General features: G+C 41.5%; 1 pseudogene; it reads left to right on the top strand.

Annotated features, from left to right (window-relative positions):
- Positions 1–5,876: 5,876 nt before the first annotated feature.
- LOC110286432 (protein phosphatase 1 regulatory subunit 14B pseudogene) lies at positions 5,877–10,679 on the top strand (annotated as a pseudogene).
- Positions 10,680–17,955: the final 7,276 nt, after the last annotated feature.

A 17,955-nucleotide genomic window follows, 5' to 3' on the forward strand; every position in this document is an offset into this window, starting at 1 on the left:
ATGATGATATTGGGCTAAACCTCTGAAACTGTAAGCCAGCCCCAATTAAAGGCTTTCTTTTATAAGACTTGCCTTGATCATGGCATCTCTTCATGGCAACAGATCTAAGACATAGTCCTTTGTCCTTTCTTCAGCCTTATAAGCGAGCTCTAGTGCTCTTCTGGGTAAAGCCTAATTGGGACAACTAGCAACATAGAAATGTCATTTGCAGAGTCCCCTCCTTAGCTTCTTAATCACATATATACCCTTTTACTCTGAGATGGAATACTTTTAGTGAGCTATTTCATTTCCTATAATGATATTTATACTTTCTTTATGAATACTTGTAAGGGCAGAGGGTATCCTAAAAAGTCCAATGAAGATATAGCTCAGTGCTACAGTACTTTCCAAGCACATGCAAGGCCAATTGTTTGATCCCCAGTGACATCCCAGAGGGGGAAAAATGGTTAAGTCAGTGAGAATATATTTTCAGCTGCAATCTAGGAATAGATAAGTAACATTGAAGGATTCAGCCCAGTAGTTCACATTCTGGGGTAACTATACAAATGTAACTAGATAAATCTTTGCTGGATTTTGTATGGTGTTTTGTTCTGCTGAGGATCCAACCTAGGGCTTTTATGTTCATTGAAGGGGTATTAGAAATAATTTCTCATCTATGCCCATACTATCTTGAACTTGCCAGATCTAATGTGATCTTGGAAGCTAAGCAGGCCTGGACCAAGTCAGTACTTGGGTGGTAGAAATCATTTCTCAGGCCAGTAAGATGGCTCCATGGGCAAAGAAACATGCAACCAAGCCTCAGGATCAAGTTTCTATCCCCATAACACACCAACCAACCAACCAACCAACCAACTCTTGCAAGTTGTCCTCTAACCTCCACACACAGGTTATTGGCATGTACATGCTCATATGCATGCACACAAATAAATGGTTCTTTAAATATATAAAAGGAAATCATTTCAATTACTCACAGGTATAAGCTGTTATATAAATGAGAATAATCTAGCATGCCCCAAATCTACCACCTTAGGGACACTTACCAAACAAATGGAGGGACTCTTGAATTGATCAGATGGAGTCTTACTTCTTGAGGATATTGTATTCATGCAATGCTAAGCACTACCAATCCATTAGTTTTGGGTAACCACTGAGCATATATTGCTACCAAGGGTGCAGCACATTGGGTGGAAGATGCAGAGTAGCAATGTGCTAACCTTCAAACAAAAGCCACTTAAGGGGCTCTGGGTATACAATTAATGCTCCACTGTGTCTGGTATCCCCTGTCTTCTGGGAAAGTACAGAAAATATAAATGGTTTACTTAAAAACACATCTTACTTAATGATTCCAACAAAATTTGTTGATGTAAGGGGTTCTTTTTTCACCTCTGGTTCCCAGGGTCAGTGCAAGCTCCAAAGGTTGGCATGACTGCAGAGCCTTGGGCTTATGATCCATAAGAAACACAAGCTCCAAGCTACTGTTGTGTCAATGTTTCCCAGAGATGTGAGGTGCTTCCTACACAGAAGGCTACAACTGGGCTTCAGGGGTGCTGGGAATTGGCCTGGGTTAGCTTCCTTTTCTCTCAGCAGAAAATAGGAGTGTATCCAAGTGCATAAGGCTGACCAGAGTCCCTATCTCTTTTATGGACAACCATACCTTCTCCAAGCTCAGAATTCAGGGGCTGAGCCTATGACCCTAAACATCTTTCTCTGTCAGCTTATAAAGACAAAAAAAAAAAAAAAACACACACACACACACAGTGGGCTCATACATAGGTGCAGGAAGTGCTGCTGATGGTTGGCTCTGTCTCAAGCCATTTTAGACATAACAGTTCATAGTGACCTTTAATTTGATGGGTGCTGTGTAAAGCTTTGTGGGATTTCTTATGATTAACAAACCTCATACAGAATATAACAGGATATGTGATCAGCATGACCTTGCTTTGAGTCATTTTTCTGTATCAGTCACTGACAGGCATATTATAGCAACAATATGAAATCGCTGGCAGGCATGGAACAAAATGGCTACAGCTATACTGGGTGGAACAGACCTCAATATATTCAGAATATTGTTAAGTCTATTTTGAACTCTTAGAGGATATTGGAAAGCCTAACTAAGAAAAAGTCAGTCAGTGAGCTTAAAGTAACAGGTTCCCTATTTCAGAACTGGCTGCTCCAAGTTCTTGAGGCATGACAAAATGTAGGTTTGAGTTGTATTTTTAGAGCTATACCCCACCCCTGGTTGGGGTGGGAAACATGCTGGACTTTCTCAATTATAGCTGACCATACATATTTCTCCCTATTAGCCAAAAGTGTTGGAAATTCCTAGAGAGCCATCTGGGCTTACATTCATTTAAAAGAACTCTAAGGTAAGGGTGGTGGCAGCATCACTAGTTCAAGGGAAGCTGGGTGGGGGTGAGAGCAAAATCAGCAGATCATCGCCCCATGAAAATCTCTTCCCCCTCATCGTCAGTTTCTGGGGGCTTCGGCCTCAAACTGATAGTTTCATCGTAAGTTCCCAAAGCTTTCGGACTTCTCCCTGAGATTTTGAAAACGTTGTATAGAGGAGCCACTTTTCATCAGCCAGTTCATCATCCTCTAGTTCTTTTCATCCTGCTGTAGACACCAGCATCCACTCCCAGCCCTTTCTTGAGTAGTATTAATTTTAGGTGTCAACTTGATTGAAAACGCCAAAAGAACTGTTAGAGCATTGTTTATGGGTGCATCTGTAAGGTTTTTTTTTTCCCAGAGATTTGTAAATGAATGAAGTTGACATCTGCCCTCAATATAAGTTGATATTATACAAAAAGCTGGGAACCTAAATTCAAAACAAAAGAGAAGAAATGTTATCTGTCTCCTAATCCAGGGATATGTTATTTTTCTGCCCTCGGACAACAGAGTTCCATGTTTTCTAGCCTTTAGATACCAGAATGTACACTATAGCTTGCCATGCACCCCTCATCATCAGTTTCTAGGGACTTTGGACTCAAACTAATAGATTTATCATAAGTAAATCTATCATACTGACAAAGCTTTCAGACACCTTCAAATCTAGACCTTGCAGGAGGCCTGCATTGAGAAACAACTCCTTAGCATCTATAATCATAAAAATTACTGACCCTAATAAACTCTGTCTTATATATCCTTATATATCCTATAGATTCTGTCTTTTGAAACACCCTGCCTCCTCACTCAGGATGGGCCCTGTTTAGTCTCTTCTATCTGACTATTGAACAATTCCCACCTCTGAGAAATTCACTCTCCAAATAGGCGACAAAATGTGCAAAGGAGGGGACCCCCAAGGCCATTATTACAGTCAAGCACCTGTGCTGAAAATTCCATGGCAACTTTTGAAATCACTGAGGAATAAAGGGTCCCAAAGACTGAGGTATACACATGTGGGAAGAGACTAATCATAAACCCAGAGAGCTCTCTACATCCTTGCTCGTGCCTTTGAAGTGTACTTTATAAACACTCTTCATAACTGCTTGCTTTAGCAGCTCAACAGACACATGAACACACATACTCTACCCAAAGAGATTTCTGATCTCATTTGAGAAACAGCCAATTCCATGTTGCCAACCTTAGCTTTAAGTCAGTCAGAAAAGTCAGAGCAAAAAAAATTTTTTTAAGGAGTCTGGCCTTATACAAGAAGAAATTCAGAAAATGAAAAATAAATAAATGTCCTATTCTGTATATGATAACCTGCAATGATTGGGACTTTGTAGGGGGAAATGGAAATCATTTTGCTCCTATAGTAGTGATTCCTGTTTTAATGTTTGGCCAGGATGGAATTTTCCAGGCTATTTGTGCAGCAGTTCATTAAATATGTTACTATGTTGGCTTATGTTTCTCTTTCAATTCAAGCACCTTGCTGCTAGAAAACATTTACATGAAATGAATACAAATAGTTTAGGCCTCAGAAGCAAATCCACTTTGGCTAATTAACAGCTAATTTTCTAAATAAAGTAAGGTGTTTTTCGTTAAATGAGAATCTAATTGTGAAATCCTGTATTCTTAAATCTAGCCAATTACAAGCATCAACATTTTAAGCCTATGCAACTTGAATTTAATTTCTCATCAGAAAAAAAAGAATAATTTCTCCACCATCGAAACCCGAAATGAGATGCAAGAATTCAAACCTCAGCTGGCAATTACCTCCAGAAGTAAACAAATCCATACGCTGGGACCCTGGAAAGATTGGGTCTCTTCCATTACTCTTTTCCTCCCCCAACCAGCTACTTCACACACCAACCAATCGCTTTCGAATCCTTAATCAATTGGCCGCCTTCTCTGCACTTTACTAGGAACAGCTCCTGTTCTAATGAGATGCTCTTCCTCAAATTCCAGAGAGAAAACATTATTGTTCATATTTTCATGCAGAGCAACCAGTCAGGTGTGACTGATTGACTCTTTCAGCCTTCAAGCTAGAATTGCATAAATTGACACACTCAAAAAAAAATTAGCATGTAACATCTGGGTCTCTTTTTCACTCAGAAACACATTGATTAACAATTAGTCTTCTGGCTATAAACAAATAACTTGGAGTGCTGTAGCCTACAAAGACAGAACCTACCACTTGCTCTTGGGGGACATGCTGTCTTCCCTTAGCATTCAGTCAGCCATAAGAGCTGATCATTATTCGTGATGTATCCTTTAAATTGCTGCAAACATTAGCAATCAGGTTCTTATTATAGCTACAGGAAAAAGGCTCTCTTCAGACTATAAGGGTAATCTGTAGGCTGCTTTCAAATGTAGTCTGTGGACAACAAAAGCCTAACCAAAAAAAAAAAAAAAAAAGAGTTGTATAATGAAAATAAACAGCAGAAAGCAGAGAAGCCTTTGAAAAATGTATTGGTTTGTGCTAGATCAAATTTTCAAAAGATGTGAAGACATTTGTTTAAAGTAGACTTCTCAAAATAAATTTCTTTGAACAGATTATAAAACCAAACTGTATTCTTGGGTTTTAACCCACCTGTTCATAAAATAAAAACAAAATGAGTACTCCTACATGCAAGGCACTGCATTGTGGCTGGAGACAGGGCAGTGAAATAGTATTATGTTCCCAACCTTAGGAAGGTCAGTCTAGGGAGAGATAGTCAATTAAACAGGAAAACACAAAGCCTTTGTAACCAAGGCTCTGATGAAATCAAGGGCTGGAGCTAAACTGCAACAGCTTACATTGCTAGCACTGCTGACCTGGCTCCGTGGAGACTCTGCAGTGAGTAGCTGCTGAACAGAGAGGTTGGAAGAGTGGACTAGGACAAGGAAACAGTAGCTGTGAAGCCTTGAAGAAGAGAGGTGGCACATTCCACTGTTGGGACTCCAAGACAACCTGACCAGAAGGATAGTGTAAGGAGAAGGCAAGGAAGGCATAGGCATTGCATGAGATGAAAAATAGATTGCTGGACATGGATGCATGTACCTATAATCCTAGCATGCTTAAAGCAGAGGCAGGAGGAGGAGCCTACATAGTGAGTGAATATAGTATAATATTTGGAGAGCACACATTCATGCACCTTTTAAAAAACTATATTGAATTTGCTCTATGTTATTATGATTACTGTATTAATTCTCTTTCTTGATAGTGTACCAAATAACTGAGGTAGGAGTTATTTATAAATTTTTAGGGTGCAATCCATTGTGGCAGGCAGTGGGAGAAACTCAAGGCTGTGGCAGCAGGGGCTGGAGGCTGTTTCCTCATATCTAGAAAGACTAAGAAGCACAGAAAAGGAATGGTGGCGTTCAGCTGAAACTCATTTTCCCTTCATATTCATCCCAGGACCCCAGCCCATGAGATGGGGCTCCTCAACATTGAGGATGGGTCTTCTAGCTTCCATTAATCCTCCATGAAGATACCCTCACAGATACACCCAAAGATGAGCCACAGTAATGCCCTACTCATCATGTCCAGCCTTTTAACATTGAGATATGGCAACACTGTCGTCTACAGAGCTCACACTCCCCAACTGTGCAATCAAGTAACAAAATAAAATTGTGCGGTTTCAGAGCTAGGTCAGGGGTCAGGAGCACCCCCTACTCTTGCAGGGTGTTGCAGGACATTTGATCACACTGTGACCCTTGAGTCAGTGTTGTTTACTGGAAAAACCTGCTCCTAGTTGTTGAGCAGCTCAGCCCTAGCACACCCTTTAATGTTTATCGTAAACAGGATTAAATAAAGTCAACATTAGGGCAAGAGGCAGAGCAGGCAACCAGTTGACAGGGAATGAACATAGGAAAAAAAAAAAAACAGAGGAAGACAGGATAGATAGACACACACACAGGAAATAGAAGGGATGAGCCCTGAGTTTGAGGGGGTTTTGAGGTGACATGGAGAAGGAAAACAGTTTTTTTTTTTTCCTTTTGGGACATCAGCTGTGGAGGAAGGTCAGCTGGGTGTTTTCTCTGCCTCTCTGAGCTAGCAGGCTTTCACCCCAGCATCTGGCTCCTGAATCTTTATTGGCAACACTGAATGATATTTTGTTAAAAAAAAAAAAAACAGCAGCGGACCTAAGTTTGGTTCCTAGGACCCTCACAGGCAATTCACAACTGCTTGTAACTCCAGCTTCAGGGGATTGAACACCCTTTGTGGCATCTGAACTTACCGACTCTCAGCTATACATAATGCCACCCACCCACCCACCCACACACATAATTAAAAGTAAAAATATACCTTTAAAATAAAATGACAAAAATCCTTATAATCTCTTAAATTAAGATTTTGTTTGGGGACATTCATAACTATCTTGGAGTGCATGCAGCACAAAGGCAGAGGAAGGCTATATCTGCTATATATTGATTGTTCTTATCAAGTTGACAATGAAAATTATCCACCACATTTGTTCATCTCTCCTGATAGCTAATTTATGAATTAAACTTTATCATATATACATATGATAGCATTTAGTTTCAGACATACTTTGAAAGTCTTGGACTGTCTCCAAAATGGGACTACAACATAGTTTCCAATTGTTCTTTCCACTGGTTACAGAAGTAACCATTCCTGCTCTAGCCATGGCTTCACGGTGGATAGAGTCAACTTCTGATTGAGCGCAATGACTTGCTCTGACAGTGAAATGTTAGGAGCAAAAGCCATGAATGAACCTGCTGAGAGGACTGCATTAGCCAGAGCCAGACCAATTCCATGACAGGCTGAACACTGGCAATTTGGGAGAGTAGGCCTAAGGTTTTTTTTTCCTAGAAATGAAAGGAACCTGTGGTCAGCCAACCACAGCTGCCGGCAGCCAATCCGAGGACACCTTGTCCTCTGGCCTGAAGTAACAATAGGTAGCAAGAATGAGTAAGCAACCCCCTGGAAAGTCTCCAGAGCCTAACCAATTGTAGAATTAGTCAGACCCCTAAAGATAGAACTAACCATTCAATGTAAAAGGGCACACGCCCCCTCCCCGGAATTCCTCTAACTGACAATAAAAGCTGGGCCTGTGAGCCCACCAGGGGGTCTCCATTCCCAAATGGGGAGACCCCTGCATGCAGGAAATTTAGCTAAATAAATGCCCTTTGCTTTTGCATACCATTTGAATCTGGGGTATCATTCTTCGGAGATTCTTGGACCACATTGAGAAGTTTGGCACTTCTGAGATCTTCTATAACAAGGATATACTTCAAGTAGTTGTTGTCCCTTCAGTGTAGGCCCAACACAAAAGTATAATAGAACCCAGATGTCCCTCAACAGAGGAATGGATACAGAAAATGTGGTACATTTACACAATGGAGTACTACTCAGCTATTAAAAAGAATGAATTTATGAAATTCTTGGGCAAATAGATGTATCTGGAGGATATCTTCCTTAGTGAGGTAACCCAGTCACAAAAGAAGTCATTAGATATGCACTCACTGATAATTGGATATTAACCCAGAAACATAGAACACCCAAGATAAAATTTGTAAAACACAAGAAAATCAAGAAGAGAGAAGACCAACGGGTGAATACTTAATTCCTCCTTAGAATAGGGAACAAAATACCCATGAAAGGAGTTACAGAAACAAAGTTTGGAGCTAAGACTTAAGGATGGACTATGTAGAGACTACCCTACCCGGGATCCATCCCATAATCAGCTTCCAAACGCTGACACCATTGCATACACTAGCAAGATTTTGCTGAAAGGACCCAGATATAGCTGTCTCTTGTGAGGCTATGCCTGGGCCTGGCAAATACAGATGTGAATGCTCACAGTCATCTATAAGATGGAACACAGGGCCCCCAATGGAGAAGCTAGAGAAAGCACCCAAGGAGCTGAAGGGGTCCGCAACCCTATAGGTGGAACAACAATATGAACTAACCAGTACCCCGGAGCTCTTGTCTCTAGCTGCATATGTAGCAGAAGATGGCCTAGTCGGCCATCACTGGAAAGAGAGATCCCCTTGGTATTGCAAACTTTATATGTCCCAGTACAGGGGAATGCCAGGGCCAAGAAGTGGGAGTGGGTGTGTAGGGAAGCAGGGCCGGGAGAGGGTATAGGGAACTTTCCGGATAGCATTTGAAATGTATATAAAGAAAATATCTAAAAAAAAAAAAAAGAGTTGTTGTAGTCATGGTGTCTTTTCATCGCAATAAATCCCTAAGACACCCTGGAAAGAATCTTCCCATTGGTTAAACAGTATCAAGTTATCAGCTCTGAAATAAAAATACAAGTAACATTGTATGCACTGCGAAGATTGTAGTTATATACTTAGAAATATGTATGTTGTGTATAGTTATAGAATATTACATTTATATAAAGAAAAGGGGGCCATACATTTGGGAGTAAGGGGGTAATATAAATGGGAAGGAGGGGGCTGGCAAGATGGCTCAGTGGTTAAGAGCGTCAACTGCTCTTCCAAAGGTCCCGAGTTCAAATCCCAGCAACCACATGGTGGCTCACAACCATCCGTAACAAAATCTGATGGAGGCCAGCCTGGTCTACAAAGTGAGCTCCAGGACAGCCAGGGATATACAGAGAAACCCTGTCTCGAAAAACAAAAAAACAAACAAACAAACAAAAAAAAACAAAATCTGATGCCTTCTTCTGGAGTATCTGAGGACAGCTACAGTGTACTTACATATAATAAATAAATAAACCTTAAAAAAAAATAAATGGGAAATGTTGGAGGGAGGAAAGGGAAGAAGGAAATAATGTAATTATATTTTAACCTCAACTAATAAAATGTTTATCATGTTTTAGGTTTGTTTATTAGTATTTCTATCACAATTAGACATGGCTCCTCACTTGCTTTTCTTTTTTCTTTTTAACCTTTGTGTTCTCTTCACAACATCTGGTTTATGGGGTCTTTGAACTTATATTTGCATCGACATGAAGGCTATACAGATAATGGCTGAAGGTCAGTCCTTAATCTAGACTGGCTCCAGTGTTCAAAGAGCACAGCAAAAAGAAATGTGAAGTCTGGGAACGTCAAAAGTCAGAGATAATCACTCTTGTTTGTTTTTACTCCACCAAACAAATGGTTAATTAAAATCATACTCTTGACCCCTCAGACAGAAGTTATTTCTTGGAGAAATTGGCCCTAAAAGTCAGACAGTGGGGGGCTGGAGATCTGACGCCCTCTTCTCATGCATCTGAAGACAGCTACAGTGTACTTATTTACAATAATAAATAAATCTTAAAAAAAAAAGTCAGACAGTGTGCTCTCCACACCAAAAGTTCATGGACTTTGCTTAATTCTACATCACACCCATGTCTCTCTACAACTCCACTTTAGTCTGGTTTTAGTGTGTCCCTCAAGAGAAGTCTTGTATTTGTTTTTGTCAGGAGTCCTTCAAATGTCCCAACCTGGGGCCATTTTAAAACCAATTTCTTAGCTCAGAGCTACTGGATCACATAAGTAACATAAATTCAGACTACAAAATACCTGAAAAATGATGTCAAGGTATTAATTTTAATGAGTATAGTTTTTTAAATCTCTAATAAAATTTCAAACAGAAGCAGGAATGAATAGCTTGTCTTCCTACTTGGACATAGCCTTTCCAGAGCCTCACACTTATACAAAGCTCTTAGTTCTACTGTACTAATCAACGTGTGCTCAGAGACCTATCTCCTGATCAACCAAGAGATTTTGGGCCCCGGGGCGCTCCCGCCGCGGCCGCCGCCCTAGCCGCGGAGCTGTACAGAGCGGAGCCTGTGAGCTAAACTGAGCCAGTGGCCCTGAGCCAGCGGGTGGGCGTCCGGGAGGCGGCGGCGCAGGGAGGGGCCCGAGCGCGCACGTGGCCCCGGCAGCTGCCCTGGAGGACAGCGGCCCCCGCATGGGGCGCGGCCGTTAGCTGCCCCAGCCCCCATGCCGAGCAGTGGCAGCACAGGACCCCAAGTCTACTTCCAGAGTCCCCCTGGGGCCACAGGCGAAGGCCCGAGGCTTGAGGATGTGGCTCAGATGAGTATGACTCAGTGAGCCAGCAAGGGAAGGTCACCGTCCAGTAAGACCCGCAAGGAGCTACGGAAGTGCCTCAACCTGGAGGAGTGGATTTTATAACAGCTCATGGGACTCTGTGACTGTCAGGAGGATAGATGTGGATGAACTTTTGGACACAGAACAAGGAAAGTGATGATACCCGGGCTGCTAGAGTCAAGGAGCTGTTAGTTGAGTGTTACAAACTCACTGAGGCCTTCATCTCTGGCCTGCTGGACAAGATCTGGGGCATGCAGAAGCTGAGCACATCCCAGAAGAAGTAAGGGTCCTGACGCAGGTGACCGTGGCTCCCACAGGACAATCGCTGCCCCCATCGTCGAAGCAACAGCAACACTGGGGGACCCTACAGCCAGGCCTCGTGCCATGAGCAGGGATCCCCATGCCCCTGTTTAGGGGCCATTTCCCTTGCCCTCAGTTTTCCACTTTTGGGGTGTTTTCTTGTTATTAAACTGACAGGACTTAAAAAAACAAACAAAATAACAAAACAAAGATATTTTACTCAAGCAGAGAACTCTCACTCTGCCAGTGGATCTAAGTGTCAGCACTTATGCAGAGGGTTCATGATTCACTGAAGAATGATATCCCAGACTCAAATAGTATGCAAATGCAGAGACTTTTATTCTACAAAAGTCCAGCATGCTGGGATCTACCATATACCAAGATAGAGATGCCCAATTTAAAGCACATTAGGGAAATTCAAGGGAGGCGTGAGTGACCTTTATCTTAATTGGTTGGCTCTATATCTAGTGACGGTCCAGAACCATTGCTGGGGGGGGGGGGGGGGGGGCTGGAAACTATTACTGACCAAGCTTGGAAACTGTTGTTGACCCCATTGCCCTTGCCTCAGACCAGGTGCCAGGACAGTTTCTGTTTGGCTGCCCGAGGCCTGGAGTTTTTCCAGTAACTGACTTGCCTGGGCTTTCCCAGTTCTTATAAACAGAGATTTAGGCCTAGTCTCCTGAACTGCCGATTTGAAGCCTGCCTCAAGTCCTCTTAGCAGAATTGTATGCCCAGGTCTAATTTTGGCCCTGAACTGCAGTCTGATACTGTGGAATGACATGTCATCCTGTAAAATGGGTTCTCATCAATAACACTGGACCACATAGATAGAAAGAGTTTATAAGAAAATTGGAGCTGGAAATTTCCTAATGAAAAAAAAAAATAAATAAAAAAGGAAGACATGACTGCTCCTAGGTGTGTGGATGAGGTTTATTGTAAGTAAAGGGGAGAGCATAGGCAGAGACAGTTTCAGCTGGGTAACCCATTTTACATATGACCCTGAGCTGGCCTTGAGAGAAGAGGCAGAGGGGAGAGGAGAGAGAAGAGAGTCAGAAGACCAGGAGACCAATAGGCCAGGAGGATAAAGTGTAGACAAAAAGGACCTGCTGAACAAAATGGTAATGCAACCCCTGGGTTGAGAGTTCAGGGTAGTGGATGGAGTATGCCAGCCATACCCATAACAGATAGTAATTGTGGGATGCTGGGAGATCCTAGAAGCCAGGTTCCCTTTGATATGTTAAATAGGCACCTCAGACATTTGTCCTAGGTTTGAGAGTAACAAATGTGTATAGCCTAGTAATGCTGGGGCTGCTCTACTATAGTACTGTGATGTATTCCTTACATATCTGTGGTAATGCTGGTGTAAAGAGACCTAGTTTTCTGGGTTTGGTGGCTGATTATGGGATGGACCCCCGGGTGGGGTAGTCTCTGGATAGTCCATCCTTTCGTCTTAGCTCCAAACTTTGTCTCTGTAATTCCTTCCATGGGTGTTTTGTTCCCTATTCTAAGGAGGAAAAGAAAGATTTTGCTGAAGGGACCCTGTTATAGCTGTCTCGTATGAGGCTATGCCAGGGCCTGGCAAATAGAGACGTGGATGCTCACGGTCAGCTATTGGATGGAACACAGGGCCCCCAATGGAGGAGCTAGAGAAAGTACCCAAAGAGCTAAAGGGGTCTGCAACTCTATAGGTGGAACAACATTATGAACTAACCAGTACCCCCAGAGCTCATGTCTCTAGCTGCATATGTAGCAGAAGATGGCCTACTCGACCATGACTGGGAAGAGAGGCCCCTTGGTATTGCAAACTTTATATGTCCCAGTACAGGGGAATGCCAGGGCCAAGAAGTGGGAGTGGGTGGGTAGGGGAGCAGAGTGGAGGGAGGGTATAAGGAACTTTCGGGAAAGCATTTGAAATGTATATCATGAAAATATCTAATAATAAATAAATAAATAAATAAATAAATAAGAGACCTAGTTGTCAATCTTTTAAGTGCAACATGCATTACACTGGCAAAGGGGCACACATAGCACCCATGAGGTAGGTAGCTAAGGTAGGACTGAAAGTCTGAGGCCAACCTGGGCTACATAATGTATAGTTTGCACCTTGTCTTAAGCCATTTTGAATTATCATAACAGGATACAATAGAGTGGGTAATTTATAAAGAACATACCTTTGTTTTCATTCTGTTATATAGGCTGGGATGTCCATGATTAAGTGCTGGCATCTGACCTGATAAACTTTTTCTTTTTAAAAAAGATTAATTTTTACTTATGTATGTGTGTATACCATTTGCATTCCTGATGCTCATAAAGGCCAGTTGTCCTGGAGTATCAGATGGCAACAAGGCACCATGTGGTGTTAGGAACCTGATCTGGGTCTTCCGCAAGAGCAGCGAGTGCCTCTAATGGCTAAGTCATCTCTTCAGTCTCATGGTGAGGGCCTTGCTGCCCTCTAACATGAAAGAAAGAAGAGCCAGAAAGTGAAAAATGATATGGTTGTATTCCTTTATTAAAATAGCGGAGCCCTCTTGGCCCAATTACCCCTCTGAATTGCCACAATACCAATAAAATTCTGGCATGAATTGTGGAAGGAAAAAATGTTCAAATCATGGCATATTTTCTGTGTAAATATTGTATAATATTTTATGCATATTCACAAAGAACATTTCATTTACTCCATTTTAATGGACTTGAGTGAGAACTGCAAACTGGCAAACAACTGCAGTTGGCACGTAGAGGTTTTCCATCTACTTATTCAGTTATCGCTCACAACGACTGAAAGCTGCTGAATAATTATCTACTCAGCTAAAATTCTGCCAAAGGTCAACTTCAATGATACTGATTTCAGCAAGTCAAATCAAATGATACAAAAAGTTTAAAAAATGTTTTTAGAGCTCAGCAAAAATTTGGCCAAAGAAATTTTTTTCAGGCAGGAAACCTGATCTACTCATCTGTTTTTTCCTTCTCCTTTGAGAAAATGGAATTGTCCACTATGTAATATTATGTAATTCCAATAACATCTTCTGTATCCAATTAGCTGTAAAAATAACTACCAGAAAGGCAATCATGTGTAGTCTCTTAGTTGGGGTTTTACTGCTGTGAACAGACACCGTGACCAAGGCAACTCATAAGGAGAACATTTACTTGGGGCTGGCTTACAGGTTCAGAGGTTCAGTCCTTTATCATCAAGGTGGGAACATGGAAGCATCCAGGCAGGCATGGTGCAGGCAGAGCTGAGAGTTCAACATCTTCATCTGAAGGCTGCTAGTGGAAGACTGACTTTCAGGCAGCTAGGATGAGGGTCTTATAGCCCATACCCCAAGTGACGCACCTATTCCAACAGGGCCACACCTACTCTAACAGGGCCACACCTTCTAATAGTGCCACTCCCTGGACCATACATATACAAACCATCACATGTAGTAAAAGCATTTCCTCTTTGTAGATTCAAAAATAATTTTTTGTTTGCTGTGTAAACTAGTATTTCAAAAATTCTTATAGTATATCATAAATAACAGTCTTCTCAAGCAATATAATGATCAAGGTTTTACATTCTTTTGCAATAATTCTTAAATGGAAATATACATTAGAATCACCTGAAGGGCCAGGTGTGGTGGTACATGCCTTTAATACGAGCACTCGGGAGGCAGAGGCAGGCCTGGTCTACAAAGTGAGTTTCAGGACAGCCAGGGGAACACAGAGAAACCCTGTCTCGAAAAACAAACAAACAAAAAAGAAAGAAAAAGAAAAAAAAAAAAAAGAATTACCTGAAGGGGTTCAGATTTTCCAAACCTCTCTGGTTCAAACATAAGACAATGTGGGAGGCTGAGATTCTTTGTTCATATTTATATACTTTCTAGGCTTCTATAGGATTTCTCTATTTGGCCACATACTAGTTTGCATCATATGAAAACTCTCCTACTATAAAACATAAGTACTGGGTAAAATAAGACAAGCATCCTGTTAAATGAAGTTATCCGGGAGAAAAGCTCTATGGTAGAATATTTGCTGAGCATGTGCAAGGACCTGAGCATCTCCAACACCCCCTCAGTGAGACCCTTTCCCCTCCCCCCTCTCTTCTGAGGCTCCCTTGGGTAACCCCCAACTCTGGCACATCAAGTCTCTGAAAGACCAAGTTTAAAAAAAAAAAAAAACACAATAAAGGCAAGTTTGCTAAAGTTAGCTTTTTCTCCTACCTAACTCCCTCATGGTGGACGCAGTACCTATTACTGATCAAACCTCAAAATATTCTGATTACCACATAGAGTCCTTCCTTCATCTCTTCCTATTTCCTACCTTAATCCTAGGGTTGATTTAACTTTTTACTAAATCTTTTCTTTCCCAACAACTATTAGGTTCCCTCCTCTCTGTTTCTTCCTTTCTCTTATTTTAATGAATGAACTTAAAATTTTTCATTACATTTTAATTCTTTCAGGGATGGGCACATATATGCCACAGCAGCATATTCTGTAAAAGACCCCAGACCTTAGGAACAAATGACACCATGTTAGAGGCACTATTCTGACCTTAGAACCCAGCACCTGCCTGGCACCTGCCAAAATGGGAACAATGGCTTAATCCATCAAAGACATAGTCCATAGTCCAGGATCCAGGAAAGTCCATAAAGGTACTAACCTTGCTTTTTGGCTTTTGTAATTTTGATATTTGCTAACTATTCTTGATTTTTTAAAACTTGATTTTCTGACTGTTGGCAAATTCCCTGAGCAGTCACTGGCTTACAATACACTTTCTATTTGGCTTTAAGAGCATCCATATGTGTTCTCTGGTGGAGTTACCTTATAGTAATACATCCTACAACCTGTGGAAACTGATTCTCTCCTACCTTCATGTGAATTACAAGGCTAAAACTCGATGTAGGATCTGAGGCTTAAACTCAGGTCCCTGGGCTTGGGAGCAAGATCCTTTACCACTAAGCCATCTAACCATTCTGGGTTCATCTCTTTCTATGTTCACCATGAAAGAAATATCACAGGAAACTGAAATTAACTTTAAATATGTATTCACTCACTTTGTATGTCTCTTTGTGTATAGGTATGTATTTTAATGAACATGTATGTGTATGTGTGTGTCTGTGTGTGTGTTTAAATGCAGGCACAAATGTGGAAGTCAGAGGAAAACTGTCAGGAGCTGTTCTCTTCTACTACCTTTTAGGATCTGGGTATCAACTTAGGTTACAGGCTAAATCCCCAAAGTTGTCCTCTGACCTCCACACACATGTGATGGAACAAACACATACACAAACATATACAAATAAATGTAACTTTTAAAAACCATTAAAAGCACTGTCATGAGCACACAGCATAGCATTAACCAATAGCACTTTCCTAATATCATTCTATAGAATTACACTTAAGTATTAAACAATCTTTTCTTGCCTTAGAACCCAAGAATATCTAGACGTCTACAGAAATATGCTCTAAGATATATAGTAACATCTCCCTTTAACACAGATCCACATATGCTACTATGGTGGTTTTAATAAGGATGGCTTCAAATATCCTATGACGTTTGTGTGTGCATGTGTGTATATTCATGTGGACTCTTCAATCACTCCTCCACCTTTTTTGTGTGCAACAGGGTCTTTTCCTGAACCTGGAGCTCACTCCAGAAAGCCATCTATCTCTGGTCTCTCAACATAGCAGTTCAGACAAGCAGGATTTTACATGGGTGCTAGAGATCCAAACTCAGGCCCTCATGCTTCCATGGCAGACACTTTTACCAACTTGAACCATCATCTCCATAGCCAGAGACAAAATACTTTTTATGCAGAGATTATTTTCAAATAAGAATTTTTTTTTATGGAAGGTGAGGCTCTCAGTAGATAATGCACTAGTCTGTAGTCACAGAGCTCCTATGGTGAGGTGGTGGACCCATTCCCAGAAGCCTGAAGGCTAGATAGCCTGGCATACATGGGGATAAACAATATAAGACCATTTCAAACAAGAAGGAAAGACCAGCACCCTCACACATGCACCAAGTCATACATGAACCCACACCTCTACACACTCACGTATACAAAATATTCTTTTCTTGTTTTTTCGAGACAGGGTTTCTCTGCATAGCCCTGGCTGACCTGGAACTCACTCTGTAAACCAGGCTGGCCTCGAACTCAGAAATCCGCCTGCCTCTGCCTCCCAAGTGCTGGGATTAAGGCATGCACCACCACTGCCCAGCATACAAAAGATTCTTTTTTTTTTTTTTTAAAGATTTATTTATTATATGTAAGTACACTGTAGCTGTCTCCAGACACTCCAGAAGAGGGCGCCAGATCTCGTTACGGATGGTTGTGAGCCACCATGTGGTTGCTGGGATTTGAACTCTGGACCTTTGGAAGAACAGTCGGGTGCTCTTACCCACTGAGCCATCTCACCAGCCCTACAAAAGATTCTTAAAGTAGCAATGAATGATGCCTAAGTCCTAAAACATATTTCCTTCAGTAGTCTTTATTACTTTTCCAGATAAGTACATAGACATCTTTATATTATTATTATTGGAACACAGAGACAGGCGTTGAATTCCTGGTTCTGGGATTACAGGCAGTTTTAACACACCTGACATCAGTGTTGGGAATCAATTCAGGTCTTCTAGGAAAGTAGCAAATGCTCTTAACTACTGACCAACGCCAAGATTGTAACATTTTGGTTACAGTAAGAACACCTTGGACTGGGGAGATGGCTCAGTGGGTAATAACAGTTGCTTCTATAAGTACTGGAGTTTAAATCCCCAGTACCCAAATAAAAAGCCAAAAAGCTGGACATGGTCTCATTCAAGACTATGGGAACAGATTGGAGGATTTCTGGGGCCTGGCTGGCCACAGCCTATCTGCAGGTTTGGTGAGAGACCCAAGCTCAAGGGAATAATGTATACAGTAATACAGCAAGCTATCCAATATCCTTCTTGGCTTCCATGTGTGTAGAAAGGCACATGCAATGTATACACACACACACACACCTAAAAACCAACTTTTCATGCAAGACTTGTGACCTAGAATTTAGCCTTATCAATGGTAACCCTATCCAATATATATTAGTAGCTACCACATTCATTTGTAGCATTATTATAAAAACACACAATGAGACTCTCCTGACCCATAATTGACTGTGTCTTCTCCTTTTCCTGTGTACCTCTATTGTGCCTTCCCCACAACATGCCTAAAACTCTCTTCCAAACACACAACTTTGCTTCATATTTTGAATATTTGATTCCCAGTTGGTGGAAATGTTTAGGAAGAATTAGAAG

The sequence above is a fragment of the Mus caroli genome, unplaced genomic scaffold, assembly GCF_978045245.1.
Source record: "Mus caroli unplaced genomic scaffold, Mus_caroli_1 scaffold_5, whole genome shotgun sequence".
Classification (NCBI taxonomy): Eukaryota; Metazoa; Chordata; class Mammalia; order Rodentia; family Muridae; genus Mus; species Mus caroli.